Source organism: Lagenorhynchus albirostris, chromosome 4 (genome assembly GCF_949774975.1).
Source record: "Lagenorhynchus albirostris chromosome 4, mLagAlb1.1, whole genome shotgun sequence".
NCBI classification, from domain to species: Eukaryota; Metazoa; Chordata; class Mammalia; order Artiodactyla; family Delphinidae; genus Lagenorhynchus; species Lagenorhynchus albirostris.
The window spans coordinates 57,074,914-57,091,625 of record NC_083098.1 but is presented as its reverse complement, the minus strand read 5'-3'; positions in this window follow the sequence as shown (position 1 = coordinate 57,091,625).

The window sequence follows — 16,712 nt, the reverse complement described above, 5'->3', positions numbered from 1 at the left end:
CCCGTAGCTGCATAATGAGTGGATTCAGGTATGATGATTCTAACTGAAATAAGTCACACAGGAAAAGAAACATCATAAGATATCACTAATACACGGAATGTAAACTTGGCTACATAGGAACTGAATTACAAAACAGAACAGGGTCTCAAATTTAGAAAACCAACTTATGCTTGCTTAAGGGGAAAGGTGAGTTGGAGTGCTGCATAAAACCAGAGATTGAAATGAGCACAGATAAAGTTCCTTAAGCCAAATATGGAATAGACAAGAGCTACTCCTTGCTCAACGAAATGGATTCAACACCCCATATTAAACACCTAAGAATGTACCTGACTAGGAAGTATCTTAAAACCTATGGATTGCTATGTCTCCGAAAGAGAATCAAGCGTGTGTGCAGGGGCATAAACGCAGCAGTGATAGGATTGGAGAGGTTCAGTGAGCAAATGAAGACCCTTTGAAGTCATACTGCATGGTACCCATTCCACGGGTCTCAACTCTCCAGGTTTAAGGTATTCTTCCTTCAGCTAAAACATGCATTTGGAAGCCAGAGTGTGATCAACCGTGTGATCGGGAGACATGTTCCAATATGTGTCAGTTTTCGTCCCCTGGTACTCGGGTGCAACATTCCAGACGCTTTACTAACACTCTCCCGACTTGGAGAGTCAGTGCCTTTAACCTCCTGTTTGGCCCAGTTTGCAATTTCTGCGGAAGATGAACAGGAATAGGGAGAACCAATGACAGACTAGCTGGAGGTGTCTGGACGGGCAAATTTAACTCTCATTTCCCACCAGGAAGAGGAATTAACCAAAGGCTCAGCGTGCCGTGCCGGAACCAGATTAGGGCCTGAAGCCATCCTGCGGTGTTGCGGCCAGCTCACGAGAAAGCGAGTTGAAGAAAGGAGCTCAGGGGCACTGTAATTCACAAACCTGCAGAGTTATAAATGACAGCTATCGTCCAAAAATATACTGAAGTAAGGCTGCCAAGAGGACTTGAAAGCGGGGCAGAATTGCAGGAAACCGATCTCAGGAGGTAGACTGGAATTGCATTTAAAGCATAGGAAAAGAGGCAGAACGTCCACAATGATGCACTTGGCCAAAAAGGGCGTATGCGTTTTTTCCTGAATATATTCAGGAAAAAACGCATACGCCCTTTTTGGCCAACCAAGCAAGCTTGCAAAGGAAATCTGCACTACAGTGAAGTCTCACTTCCCCCCGGTCAAAAGGGCCATCTGAAAAAAGTGTAAAATCCAGAAAGGCAGGACAGGCCATGGAGAACTGGGAGCCTTGTTATGCTGATGGGCGGGATGTAAATTGCCAACAGCCACTCGGGAGAAGTGTATGGTGTTTCCTGAAACATCTAAAAAACAAAGCAACAGAGCCTAGGGCACTTCCACTTATGGTCCTATAGCTTAGGGAAATTAAAATCAAAAAGACACAGCCACCCCAAAGGTTGGGACGGCTCTGTTTACAAGAACCTGGTTTACAGTACAAGTTCAATATCGCAGAAAGTGAAAAATGGATAAAGAAGTTGTGGTACTTACGTACAATGCAGTATCACTCAGCAATGAAATCTATGTCATCAGGCCCGTAGCAGCATAATGAGTGGATTCAGGTATGATGATTCTAACTGAAATAAGTCACACAGAAAAAGAAACATCATAAGATATCACTAATACACGGAATGTAAACTTGGCTACACAGGAACTGAATTACAAAACAGAACAGGTTCTCAAATTTAGAAAACCAACTTATGCTTGCTTAAGGGCAAAGGTGAGTTGGGGTGCTGCATAAAACCAGAGATTGAAATGAGCACAGATAAAGTTCCTTAAGCCAAATATGGAATAGACAAGAGCTACTCCTTGCTCAACGAAATGGATTCAACACCCCATATTAAACACCTAAGAATGTACCTGACTAGGAAGTATCTTAAAACCTATGGATTGCTATGTCTCCAAAAGAGAATCAAGCGTGTGTGCAGGGGCATAATTGCAGCAGTGATAGGTTTGGAGAGGTTCAGTGAGCAAATGAAGACCCTTTGAAGTCATATTGCATGGTACCCATTCCACGGGTCTCAACTCTCCAGGTTTAAGGTATTCTTCCTTCAGCTAAAACATGCATTTGGAAGCCAGAGTATGATCAACCATGTGATCGGGAGACGTGTTCCAATATGTCTCAGTTTTCGTCCCCTATTACTTGGGTGCAACATTCCAGACGCTTTACTAACACTCTCCCGACTTGGAGAGTCAGTGCCTTTAACCTCCTGTTTGGCCCAGTTTGCAATTTCTGTGGAAGATGAACAGGAATAGGCAGAACCAATGACAGACTAGATGGAGGTGTCTGGATGGGCAAATTTAACTCTCATTTCGCACCAGGAAGAGGAATTAACCAAAGGCTCAGCGTTCCATGCCGGAACCAGATTAGGGCCTGAAGCCATCCTGCGGTGTTGCGGCCAGCTCACGAGAAAGCGAGTTGAAGAAAGGAGCTCAGGGGCACTGTAATTCACAAACCTGCAGAGTTATAAATGACAGCTATCGTCCAAAAATATACTGAAGTAAGGCTGCCAAGAGGACTTGAAAGCAGGGCAGAATTGCAGGAAACCGATTTCAGGAGGTAGACTGGAATTGCATTTAAAGCATAGGAAAAGAGGCAGAACGTCCACAATGATGCACTTGGCCAAAAAGGGCGTATGCGTTTTTTCCTGAATATATTCAGGAAAAAACGCATACGCCCTTTTTGGCCAACCAAGCAAGCTTGCAAAGGAAATCTGCACTACAATGAAGTCTCACTTCCCCCCGGTCAAAAGGGCCATCTGAAAAAAGTGTAAAGTCCAGAAAAGCAGGACAGGCCATGGAGAACTGGGAGCCTTGTTATGCTGATGGGCGGGATGTAAATTGCCAACAGCCACTCGGGAGAAGTGTATGGTGTTTCCTGAAACATCTAAAAAACAAAGCAACAGAGCCTAGGGCACTTCCACTTATGGTCGTATAGCTTAGGGAAATTAAAATCAAAAAGACACAGCCACCCCAAAGGTTGGGACGGCTCTGTTTACAAGAACCTGGTTTACGGTACAAGTTCAATATCGCAGAAAGTGAAAAATGGATAAAGAAGTTGTGGTACTTACGTACAATGCAATATCACTCAGCAATGAAATCTATGTCATCAGGCCCGTAGCAGCATAATGAGTGGATTCAGGTATGATGATTCTAACTGAAATAAGTCACACAGGAAAAGAAACATCATAAGATATCACTAATACACGGAATGTAACCTTGGCTACACAGGAACTGAATTACAAAACAGAACAGGGTCTCAAATTTAGAAAACCAACTTATGCTTGCTTAAGGGGAAAGGTGAGTTGGGGTGCTGCATAAAACCAGAGATTGAAATGAGCACAGATAAAGTTCCTTAAGCCAAATATGGAATAGACAAGAGCTACTCCTTGCTCAACGAAATGGACTCAACACCCCATATTAAATGCCTAATAGTGTACCTGACTAGCAAGTATCTTAAAACCTATGGATTGCTATGTCTCTGAAAGAGAATCAAGTGTGTGTACAGGGGCATAAACGCAGCAGTGATAGGACTGGAGAGTTTCGGTGAGCAAATGAAGACCCTTTGAAGTCATATTGCATGGTACCCATTCCATGGGTCTCAACTCTCCAGGTTTAAGGTATTCTTCCTTCAGCTAAAACATGCATGTGGAACCCAGAGTATGATCAACCGTGTGATCGGGAGACGTGTTCCAATATGTGTCAGTTTTCGTCCCCTGGTACTCGGGTGCAACATTCCAGACGCTTTACTAACACTCTCCCGACTTGGAGAGTCAGTGCCTTTAACCTCCTGTTTGGCCCAGTTTGCAATTTCTGCGGAAGATGAACAGGAATAGGGAGAACCAATGACAGACTAGCTGGAGGTGTCTGGACGGGCAAATTTAACTCTCATTTCCCACCAGGAAGAGGAATTAACCAAAGGCTCAGCGTGCCGTGCCGGAACCAGATTAGGGCCTGAAGCCATCCTGCGGTGTTGCGGCCAGCTCACGAGAAAGCGACTTGAAGAAAGGAGCTCAGGGGCACTGTAATTCACAAACCTGCAGAGTTATAAATGACAGCTATCGTCCAAAAATATACTGAAGTAAGGCTGCCAAGAGGACTTGAAAGCGGGGCAGAATTGCAGGAAACTGATTTCAGGAGGTAGACTGGAATTGCATTTAAAGCATAGGAAAAGAGGCAGAACGTCCACAATGATGCACTTGGCCAAAAAGGGCGTATGCCTTTTTTGCTGAATATATTCAGGAAAAAAGGCATACGCCCTTTTTGGCCAACCAAGCAAGCTTGCAAAGGAAATCTGCACTACAATGAAGTCTCACATCCCCCCGGTCAAAAGGGCCATCTGAAAAAAGTGTAAAATCCAGAAAGGCAGGACAGGCCATGGAGAACTGGGAGCCTTGTTATGCTGATGGGCGGGATGTAAATTGCCAACAGCCACTCGGGAGAAGTGTATGGTGTTTCCTGAAACATCTAAAAAACAAAGCAACAGAGCCTAGGGCACTTCCACTTATGGTCCTATAGCTTAGGGAAATTAAAATCAAAAAGACACAGCCACCCCAAAGGTTGGGACGGCTCTATTTACAAGAACCTGGTTTACGGTACAAGTTCAATATCGCAGAAAGTGAAAAATGGATAAAGAAGTTGTGGTACTTACGTACAATGCAATATCACTCAGCAATGAAATCTATGTCATCAGGCCCGTAGCAGCATAATGAGTGGATTCAGGTATGATGATTCTAACTGAAATAAGTCACACAGGAAAAGAAACATCATAAGATATCACTAATACACGGAATGTAACCTTGGCTACACAGGAACTGAATTACAAAACAGAACAGGGTCTCAAATTTAGAAAACCAACTTATGCTTGCTTAAGGGGAAAGGTGAGTTGGGGTGCTGCATAAAACCAGAGATTGAAATGAGCACAGATAAAGTTCCTTAAGCCAAATATGGAATAGACAAGAGCTACTCCTTGCTCAACGAAATGGACTCAACACCCCATATTAAATGCCTAAGAGTGTACCTGACTAGCAAGTATCTTAAAACCTATGGATTGCTATGTCTCTGAAAGAGAATCAAGTGTGTGTACAGGGGCATAAACGCAGCAGTGATAGGACTGGAGAGTTTCGGTGAGCAAATGAAGACCCTTTGAAGTCATATTGCATGGTACCCATTCCATGGGTCTCAACTCTCCAGGTTTAAGGTATTCTTCCTTCAGCTAAAACATGCATGTGGAACCCAGAGTATGATCAACCGTGTGATCGGGAGACGTGTTCCAATATGTGTCAGTTTTCGTCCCCTGGTACTCGGGTGCAACATTCCAGACGCTTTACTAACACTCTCCCGACTTGGAGAGTCAGTGCCTTTAACCTCCTGTTTGGCCCAGTTTGCAATTTCTGCGGAAGATGAACAGGAATAGGGAGAACCAATGAGAGACTAGCTGGAGGTGTCTGGACGGGCAAATTTAACTCTCATTTCCCACCAGGAAGAGGAATTAACCAAAGGCTCAGCGTGCCGTGCCGGAACCAGATTAGGGCCTGAAGCCATCCTGCGGTGTTGCGGCCAGCTCACGAGAAAGCGAGTTGAAGAAAGGAGCTCAGGGGCACTGTAATTCACAAACCTGCAGAGTTATAAATGACAGCTATCGTCCAAAAATATACTGAAGTAAGGCTGCCAAGAGGACTTGAAAGCGGGGCAGAATTGCAGGAAACCGATTTCAGGAGGTAGACTGGAATTGCATTTAAAGCATAGGAAAAGAGGCAGAACGTCCACAATGATGCACTTGGCCAAAAAGGGCGTATGCGTTTTTTCCTGAATATATTCAGGAAAAAACGCATACGCCCTTTTTGGCCAACCAAGAAAGCTTGCAAAGGAAATCTGCACTACAATGAAGTCTCACATCCCCCCGGTCAAAAGGGCCATCTGAAAAAAGTGTAAAATCCAGAAAGGCAGGACAGGCCATGGAGAACTGGGAGCCTTGTTATGCTGATGGGCGGGATGTAAATTGCCAAGAGCAACTCGGGAGAAGTGTATGGTGTTTCCTGAAACATCTAAAAAACAAAGCAACAGAGCCTAGGGCACTTCCACTTATGGTCCTATAGCTTAGGGAAATTAAAATCAAAAAGACACAGCCACCCCAAAGGTTGGGACGGCTCTGTTTACAAGAACCTGGTTTACGGTACAAGTTCAATATTGCAGAAAGTGAAAAATGGATAAAGAAGTTGTGGTACTTACGTACAATGCAATATCACTCAGCAATGAAATCTATGTCATCAGGCCCGTAGCAGCATAATGAGTGGATTCAGGTACGATGATTCTAACTGAAATGAGTCACACAGAAAAAGAAACATCATAAGATATCACTAATACACGGAATGTAACCTTGGCTACACAGGAACTGAATTACAAAACAGAACAGGGTCTCAAATTTAGAAAACCAACTTATGCTTGCTTAAGGGGAAAGGTGAGTTGGGGTGCTGCATAAAACCAGAGATTGAAATGAGCACAGATAAAGTTCCTTAAGCCAAATATGGAATAGACAAGAGCTACTCCTTGCTCAACGAAATGGACTCAACACCCCATATTAAATGCCTAAGAGTGTACCTGACTAGGAAGTATCTTAAAACCTATGGATTGCTATGTCTCTGAAAGAGAATCAAGCGTGTGTACAGGGGCATAAACGCAGCAGTGATAGGATTGGAGAGGTTCGGTGAGCAAATGAAGACCCTTTGAAGTCATATTGCATGGTACCCATTCCACGGGTCTCAACTCTCCAGGTTTAAGGTATTCTTCCTTCAGCTAAAACATGCATGTGGAACCCAGAGTATGATCAACCGTGTGATCGGGAGACGTGTTCCAATATGTGTCAGTTTTGGTCCCCTGGTACTCGGGTGCAACATTCCAGACGCTTTACTAACACTCTCCCGACTTGGAGAGTCAGTGCCTTTAACCTCCTGTTTGGCCCAGTTTGCAATTTCTGCGGAAGATGAACAGGAATAGGGAGAACCAATGACAGACTAGCTGGAGGTGTCTGGACGGGCAAATTTAACTCTCATTTCCCACCAGGAAGAGGAATTAACCAAAGGCTCAGCGTGCCGTGCCGGAACCAGATTAGGGCCTGAAGCCATCCTGCGGTGTTGCGGCCAGCTCACGAGAAAGCGACTTGAAGAAAGGAGCTCAGGGGCACTGTAATTCACAAACCTGCAGAGTTATAAATGACAGCTATCGTCCAAAAATATACTGAAGTAAGGCTGCCAAGAGGACTTGAAAGCGGGGCAGAATTGCAGGAAACCGATTTCAGGAGGTAGACTGGAATTGCATTTAAAGCATAGGAAAAGAGGCAGAACGTCCACAATGATGCACTTGGCCAAAAAGGGCGTATGCCTTTTTTGCTGAATATATTCAGGAAAAAAGGCATACGCCCTTTTTGGCCAACCAAGCAAGCTTGCAAAGGAAATCTGCACTACAATGAAGTCTCACTTCCCCCCGGTCAAAAGGGCCATCTGAAAAAAGTGTAAAATCCAGAAAGGCAGGACAGGCCATGGAGAACTGGGAGCCTTGTTATGCTGATGGGCGGGATGTAAATTGCCAACAGCCACTCGGGAGAAGTGTATGGTGTTTCCTGAAACATCTAAAAATCAAAGCAACAGAGCCTAGGGCACTTCCACTTATGGTCCTATAGCTTAGGGAAATTAAAATCAAAAAGACACAGCCACCCCAAATGTTGGGACGGCTCTGTTTACAAGAACCTGGTTTACGGTACAAGTTCAATATCGCAGAAAGTGAAAAATGGATAAAGAAGTTGTGGTACTTACGTACAATGCAGTATCACTCAGCAATGAAATCTATGTCATCAGGCCCGTAGCAGCATAATGAGTGGATTCAGGTATGATGATTCTAACTGAAATAAGTCACACAGAAAAAGAAACATCATAAGATATCACTAATACACGGAATGTAAACTTGGCTACACAGGAACTGAATTACAAAACAGAACAGGTTCTCAAATTTAAAAAACCAACTTATGCTTGCTTAAGGGGAAAGGTGAGTTGGGGTGCTGCATAAAACCAGAGATTGAAATGAGCACAGATAAAGTTCCTTAAGCCAAATATGGAATAGACAAGAGCTACTCCTTGCTCAACGAAATGGACTCAACACCCCATATTAAATGCCTAAGAGTGTACCTGACTAGGAAGTATCTTAAAACCTATGGATTGCTATGTCTCTGAAAGAGAATCAAGCGTGTGTACAGGGGCATAAACGCAGCAGTGATAGGATTGGAGAAGTTCGGTGAGCAAATGAAGACCCTTTGAAGTCATGTTGCCTGGTACCCATTCCATGGGTCTCAACTCTCCAGGTTTAAGGTATTCTTCCTTCAGCTAAAACAAGCATTTGGAAGCCAGAGTATGATCAACCGTGTGATCGGGAGACGTGTTCCAATATGTGTCAGTTTTGGTCCCCTGGTACTCGGGTGCAACATTCCAGACGCTTTACTAACACTCTCCCGACTTGGAGAGTCAGTGCCTTTAACCTCCTGTTTGGCCCAGTTTGCAATTTCTGCGGAAGATGAACAGGAATAGGGAGAACCAATGACAGACTAGCTGGAGGTGTCTGGACGGGCAAATTTAACTCTCATTTCCCACCAGGAAGAGGAATTAACCAAAGGCTCAGCGTGCCGTGCCGGAACCAGATTAGGGCCTGAAGCCATCCTGCGGTGTTGTGGCCAGCTCACAAGAAAGCGACTTGAAGAAAGGAGCTCAGGGGCACTGTAATTCACAAACCTGCAGAGTTATAAATGACAGCTATCGTCCAAAAATATACTGAAGTAAGGCTGCCAAGAGGACTTGAAAGCGGGGCAGAATTGCAGGAAACCGATTTCAGGAGGTAGCCTGGAATTGCATTGAAAGCATAGGAAAAGAGGCAGAACGTCCACAATGATGCACTTGGCCAAAAAGGGCGTATGCGTTTTTTCCTGAATATATTCAGGAAAAAACGCATACGCACTTTTTGGCCAACCAAGCAAGCTTGCAAAGGAAATCTGCACTACAATGAAGTCTCACTTCCCCCCGGTCAAAAGGGCCATCTGAAAAAAGTGTAAAATCCAGAAAGGCAGGACAGGCCATGGAGAACTGGGAGCCTTGTTATGCTGATGGGCGGGATGTAAATTGCCAACAGCCACTCGGGAGAAGTGTATGGTGTTTCCTGAAACATCTAAAAAACAAAGCAACAGAGCCTAGGGCACTTCCACTTATGGTCCTATAGCTTAGGGAAATTAAAATCAAAAAGACACAGCCACCCCAAAGGTTGGGACGGCTCTGTTTACAAGAACCTGGTTTACGGTACAAGTTCAATATCGCAGAAAGTGAAAAATGGATAAAGAAGTTGTGGTACTTACGTACAATGCAATATCACTCAGCAATGAAATCTATGTCATCAGGCCCGTAGCAGCATAATGAGTGGATTCAGGTATGATGATTCTAACTGAAATAAGTCACACAGGAAAAGAAACATCATAAGATATCACTAATACACGGAATGTAACCTTGGCTACACAGGAACTGAATTACAAAACAGAACAGGGTCTCAAATTTAGAAAACCAACTTATGCTTGCTTAAGGGGAAAGGTGAGTTGGGGTGCTGCATAAAACCAGAGATTGAAATGAGCACAGATAAAGTTCCTTAAGCCAAATATGGAATAGACAAGAGCTACTCCTTGCTCAACGAAATGGACTCAACACCCCATATTAAATGCCTAAGAGTGTACCTGACTAGCAAGTATCTTAAAACCTATGGATTGCTATGTCTCTGAAAGAGAATCAAGTGTGTGTACAGGGGCATAAACGCAGCAGTGATAGGACTGGAGAGTTTCGGTGAGCAAATGAAGACCCTTTGAAGTCATATTGCATGGTACCCATTCCATGGGTCTCAACTCTCCAGGTTTAAGGTATTCTTCCTTCAGCTAAAACATGCATGTGGAACCCAGAGTATGATCAACCGTGTGATCGGGAGACGTGTTCCAATATGTGTCAGTTTTCGTCCCCTGGTACTCGGGTGCAACATTCCAGACGCTTTACTAACACTCTCCCGACTTGGAGAGTCAGTGCCTTTAACCTCCTGTTTGGCCCAGTTTGCAATTTCTGCGGAAGATGAACAGGAATAGGGAGAACCAATGACAGACTAGCTGGAGGTGTCTGGACGGGCAAATTTAACTCTCATTTCCCACCAGGAAGAGGAATTAACCAAAGGCTCAGCGTGCCGTGCCGGAACCAGATTAGGGCCTGAAGCCATCCTGCGGTGTTGCGGCCAGCTCACGAGAAAGCGACTTGAAGAAAGGAGCTCAGGGGCACTGTAATTCACAAACCTGCAGAGTTATAAATGACAGCTATCGTCCAAAAATATACTGAAGTAAGGCTGCCAAGAGGACTTGAAAGCGGGGCAGAATTGCAGGAAACTGATTTCAGGAGGTAGACTGGAATTGCATTTAAAGCATAGGAAAAGAGGCAGAACGTCCACAATGATGCACTTGGCCAAAAAGGGCGTATGCCTTTTTTGCTGAATATATTCAGGAAAAAAGGCATACGCCCTTTTTGGCCAACCAAGCAAGCTTGCAAAGGAAATCTGCACTACAATGAAGTCTCACATCCCCCCGGTCAAAAGGGCCATCTGAAAAAAGTGTAAAATCCAGAAAGGCAGGACAGGCCATGGAGAACTGGGAGCCTTGTTATGCTGATGGGCGGGATGTAAATTGCCAACAGCCACTCGGGAGAAGTGTATGGTGTTTCCTGAAACATCTAAAAAACAAAGCAACAGAGCCTAGGGCACTTCCACTTATGGTCCTATAGCTTAGGGAAATTAAAATCAAAAAGACACAGCCACCCCAAAGGTTGGGACGGCTCTGTTTACAAGAACCTGGTTTACGGTACAAGTTCAATATCGCAGAAAGTGAAAAATGGATAAAGAAGTTGTGGTACTTACGTACAATGCAATATCACTCAGCAATGAAATCTATGTCATCAGGCCCGTAGCAGCATAATGAGTGGATTCAGGTATGATGATTCTAACTGAAATAAGTCACACAGGAAAAGAAACATCATAAGATATCACTAATACACGGAATGTAACCTTGGCTACACAGGAACTGAATTACAAAACAGAACAGGGTCTCAAATTTAGAAAACCAACTTATGCTTGCTTAAGGGGAAAGGTGAGTTGGGGTGCTGCATAAAACCAGAGATTGAAATGAGCACAGATAAAGTTCCTTAAGCCAAATATGGAATAGACAAGAGCTACTCCTTGCTCAACGAAATGGACTCAACACCCCATATTAAATGCCTAAGAGTGTACCTGACTAGCAAGTATCTTAAAACCTATGGATTGCTATGTCTCTGAAAGAGAATCAAGTGTGTGTACAGGGGCATAAACGCAGCAGTGATAGGACTGGAGAGTTTCGGTGAGCAAATGAAGACCCTTTGAAGTCATATTGCATGGTACCCATTCCATGGGTCTCAACTCTCCAGGTTTAAGGTATTCTTCCTTCAGCTAAAACATGCATGTGGAACCCAGAGTATGATCAACCGTGTGATCGGGAGACGTGTTCCAATATGTGTCAGTTTTCGTCCCCTGGTACTCGGGTGCAACATTCCAGACGCTTTACTAACACTCTCCCGACTTGGAGAGTCAGTGCCTTTAACCTCCTGTTTGGCCCAGTTTGCAATTTCTGCGGAAGATGAACAGGAATAGGGAGAACCAATGACAGACTAGCTGGAGGTGTCTGGACGGGCAAATTTAACTCTCATTTCCCACCAGGAAGAGGAATTAACCAAAGGCTCAGCGTGCCGTGCCGGAACCAGATTAGGGCCTGAAGCCATCCTGCGGTGTTGCGGCCAGCTCACGAGAAAGCGACTTGAAGAAAGGAGCTCAGGGGCACTGTAATTCACAAACCTGCAGAGTTATAAATGACAGCTATCGTCCAAAAATATACTGAAGTAAGGCTGCCAAGAGGACTTGAAAGCGGGGCAGAATTGCAGGAAACTGATTTCAGGAGGTAGACTGGAATTGCATTTAAAGCATAGGAAAAGAGGCAGAACGTCCACAATGATGCACTTGGCCAAAAAGGGCGTATGCCTTTTTTGCTGAATATATTCAGGAAAAAAGGCATACGCCCTTTTTGGCCAACCAAGCAAGCTTGCAAAGGAAATCTGCACTACAATGAAGTCTCACATCCCCCCGGTCAAAAGGGCCATCTGAAAAAAGTGTAAAATCCAGAAAGGCAGGACAGGCCATGGAGAACTGGGAGCCTTGTTATGCTGATGGGCGGGATGTAAATTGCCAACAGCCACTCGGGAGAAGTGTATGGTGTTTCCTGAAACATCTAAAAAACAAAGCAACAGAGCCTAGGGCACTTCCACTTATGGTCCTATAGCTTAGGGAAATTAAAATCAAAAGACACAGCCACCCCAAAGGTTGGGACGGCTCTGTTTACAAGAACCTGGTTTACGGTACAAGTTCAATATTGCAGAAAGTGAAAAATGGATAAAGAAGTTGTGGTACTTACGTACAATGCAATATCACTCAGCAATGAAATCTATGTCATCAGGCCCGTAGCAGCATAATGAGTGGATTCAGGTACGATGATTCTAACTGAAATGAGTCACACAGAAAAAGAAACATCATAAGATATCACTAATACACGGAATGTAACCTTGGCTACACAGGAACTGAATTACAAAACAGAACAGGGTCTCAAATTTAGAAAACCAACTTATGCTTGCTTAAGGGGAAAGGTGAGTTGGGGTGCTGCATAAAACCAGAGATTGAAATGAGCACAGATAAAGTTCCTTAAGCCAAATATGGAATAGACAAGAGCTACTCCTTGCTCAACGAAATGGACTCAACACCCCATATTAAATGCCTAAGAGTGTACCTGACTAGGAAGTATCTTAAAACCTATGGATTGCTATGTCTCTGAAAGAGAATCAAGCGTGTGTACAGGGGCATAAACGCAGCAGTGATAGGATTGGAGAGGTTCGGTGAGCAAATGAAGACCCTTTGAAGTCATATTGCATGGTACCCATTCCACGGGTCTCAACTCTCCAGGTTTAAGGTATTCTTCCTTCAGCTAAAACATGCATGTGGAACCCAGAGTATGATCAACCGTGTGATCGGGAGACGTGTTCCAATATGTGTCAGTTTTGGTCCCCTGGTACTCGGGTGCAACATTCCAGACGCTTTACTAACACTCTCCCGACTTGGAGAGTCAGTGCCTTTAACCTCCTGTTTGGCCCAGTTTGCAATTTCTGCGGAAGATGAACAGGAATAGGGAGAACCAATGACAGACTAGCTGGAGGTGTCTGGACGGGCAAATTTAACTCTCATTTCCCACCAGGAAGAGGAATTAACCAAAGGCTCAGCGTGCCGTGCCAGAACAAGATTAGGGCCTGAAGCCATCCTGTAGTGTTGCGGCCAGCTCACGAGAAAGCGAGTTGAAGAAAGGAGCTCAGGGGCACTGTAATTCACAAACCTGCAGAGTTATAAATGACAGCTATCGTCCAAAAATATACTGAAGTAAGGCTGCCAAGAGGACTTGAAAGCGGGGCAGAATTGCAGGAAACCGATCTCAGGAGGTAGACTGGAATTGCATTGAAAGCATAGGAAAAGAGGCAGAACGTCCACAATGATGCACTTGGCCAAAAAGTGCGTATGCGTTTTTTCCTGAATATATTCAGGAAAAAACACATACGCACTCTTTGGCCAACCAAGCAAGCTTGCAAAGGAAATCTGCACTACAATGAAGTCTCACTTCCCCCAGGTCAAAAGGGCCATCTGAAAAAAGTGTAAAATCCAGAAAGGCAGGACAGGCCATGGAGAACTGGGAGCCTTGTTATGCTGATGGGCTGGAGGTAACTTGCCAACAGCCACTCGGGAGAAGTGTATGGTGTTTCCTGAAACATCTAAAAAACTAAGCAACAGAGCCTAGGGCACTTCCACTTATGGTCCTATAGCTTAGGGAAATTAAAATCAAAAAGACACAGCCACCCCAAAGGTTGGGACGGCTCTGTTTACAAGAACCTGGTTTACGGTACAAGTTCAATATCGCAGAAAGTGAAAAATGGATAAAGAAGTTGTGGTACTTACGTACAATGCAGTATCACTCAGCAATGAAATCTATGTCATCAGGCCCGTAGCAGCATAATGAGTGGATTCAGGTATGATGATTCTAACTGAAATAAGTCACACAGGAAAAGAAACATCATAAGATATCACTAATACACGGAATGTAACCTTGGCTACACAGGAACTGAATTACAAAACAGAACAGGGTCTCAAATTTAGAAAACCAACTTATGCTTGCTTAAGGGGAAAGGTGAGTTGGGGTGCTGCATAAAACCAGAGATTGAAATGAGCACAGATAAAGTTCCTTAAGCCAAATATGGAATAGACAAGAGCTACTCCTTGCTCAACGAAATGGACTCAACACCCCATATTAAATGCCTAAGAGTGTACCTGACTAGGAAGTATCTTAAAACCTATGGATTGCTATGTCTCTGAAAGAGAATCAAGCGTGTGTACAGGGGCATAAACGCAGCAGTGATAGGATTGGAGAAGTTCGGTGAGCAAATGAAGACCCTTTGAAGTCATGTTGCATGGTACCCATTCCATGGGTCTCAACTCTCCAGGTTTAAGGTATTCTTCCTTCAGCTAAAACATGCATTTGGAAGCCAGAGTATAATCAACCATGTGATCGGGAGACGTGTTCCAATATGTGTCAGTTTTCGTCCCCTGGTACTCGGGTGCAACATTCCAGACGCTTTACTAACACTCTCCCGACTTGGAGAGTCAGTGCCTTTAACCTCCTGTTTGGCCCAGTTTGCAATTTCTGCGGAAGATGAACAGGAATAGGGAGAACCAATGACAGACTAGCTGGAGGTGTCTGGACGGGCAAATTTAACTCTCATTTCCCACCAGGAAGAGGAATTAACCAAAGGCTCAGCGTGCCGTGCCGGAACCAGATTAGGGCCTGAAGCCATCCTGCGGTGTTGTGGCCAGCTCACAAGAAAGCGACTTGAAGAAAGGAGCTCAGGGGCACTGTAATTCACAAACCTGCAGAGTTATAAATGACAGCTATCGTCCAAAAATATACTGAAGTAAGGCTGCCAAGAGGACTTGAAAGCGGGGCAGAATTGCAGGAAACCGATTTCAGGAGGTAGCCTGGAATTGCATTTAAAGCATAGGAAAAGAGGCAGAACGTCCACAATGATGCACTTGGCCAAAAAGGGCGTATGCGTTTTTTCCTGAATATATTCAGGAAAAAACGCATACGCCCTTTTTGGCCTACCAAGCAAGCTTGCAAAGGAAATCTGCACTACAATGAAGTCTCACTTCCCCCCGGTCAAAAGGGCCATCTGAAAAAAGTGTAAAATCCAGAAAGGCAGGACAGGCCATGGAGAACTGGGAGCCTTGTTATGCTGATGGGCGGGATGTCAATTGCCAACAGCCACTCGGGAGAAGTGTATGGTGTTTCCTGAAACATCTAAAAAACAAAGCAACAGAGCCTAGGGCACTTCCACTTATGGTCCTATAGCTTAGGGAAATTAAAATCAAAAAGACACAGCCACCCCAAAGGTTGGGACGGCTCTGTTTACAAGAACCTGGTTTACGGTACAAGTTCAATATCGCAGAAAGTGAAAAATGGATAAAGAAGTTGTGGTACTTACGTACAATGCAGTATCACTCAGCAATGAAATCTATGTCATCAGGCCCGTAGCAGCATAATGAGTGGATTCAGGTATGATGATTCTAACTGAAATAAGTCACACAGGAAAAGAAACATCATAAGATATCACTAATACACGGAATGTAAACTTGGCTACATAGGAACTGAATTACAAAACAGAACAGGGTCTCAAATTTAGAAAACCAACTTATGCTTGCTTAAGGGGAAAGGTGAGTTGGGGTGCTGCATAAAACCAGAGATTGAAATGAGCACAGATAAAGTTCCTTAAGCCAAATATGGAATAGACAAGAGCTACTCCTTGCTCAACGAAATGGATTCAACACCCCATATTAAACACCTAAGAATGTACCTGACTAGGAAGTATCTTAAAACCTATGGATTGCTATGTCTCCGAAAGAGAATCAAGCGTGTGTGCAGGGGCATAATTGCAGCAGTGATAGGATTGGAGAGGTTCAGTGAGCAAATGAAGACCCTTTGAAGTCATATTGCATGGTACCCATTCCACGGGTCTCAATTCTTCAGGTTTAAGGTGTTCTTCCTTCAGCTAAAATATGCATGTGGAAGCCAGAGTATGATCAACTGTGTGATCGGGAGACGTGTTCCAATATGTGTCAGTTTTCGTCCCCTGGTACTCGGGTGCAACATTCCAGACGCTTTACTAACACTCTCCCGACTTGGAGAGTCAGTGCCTTTAACCTCCTGTTTGGCCCAGTTTGCAATTTCTGCGGAAGATGAACAGGAATAGGCAGAACCAATGACAGACTAGATGGAGGTGTCTGGACGGGCAAATTTAACTCTCATTTCCCACCAGGAAGAGGAATTAACCAAAGGCTCAGCGTGCCGTGCCGGAACCAGATTAGGGCCTGAAGCCATCCTGCGGTGTTGCGGCCAGCTCACGAGAAAGCGAGTTGAAGAAAGGAGCTCAGGGGCACTGTA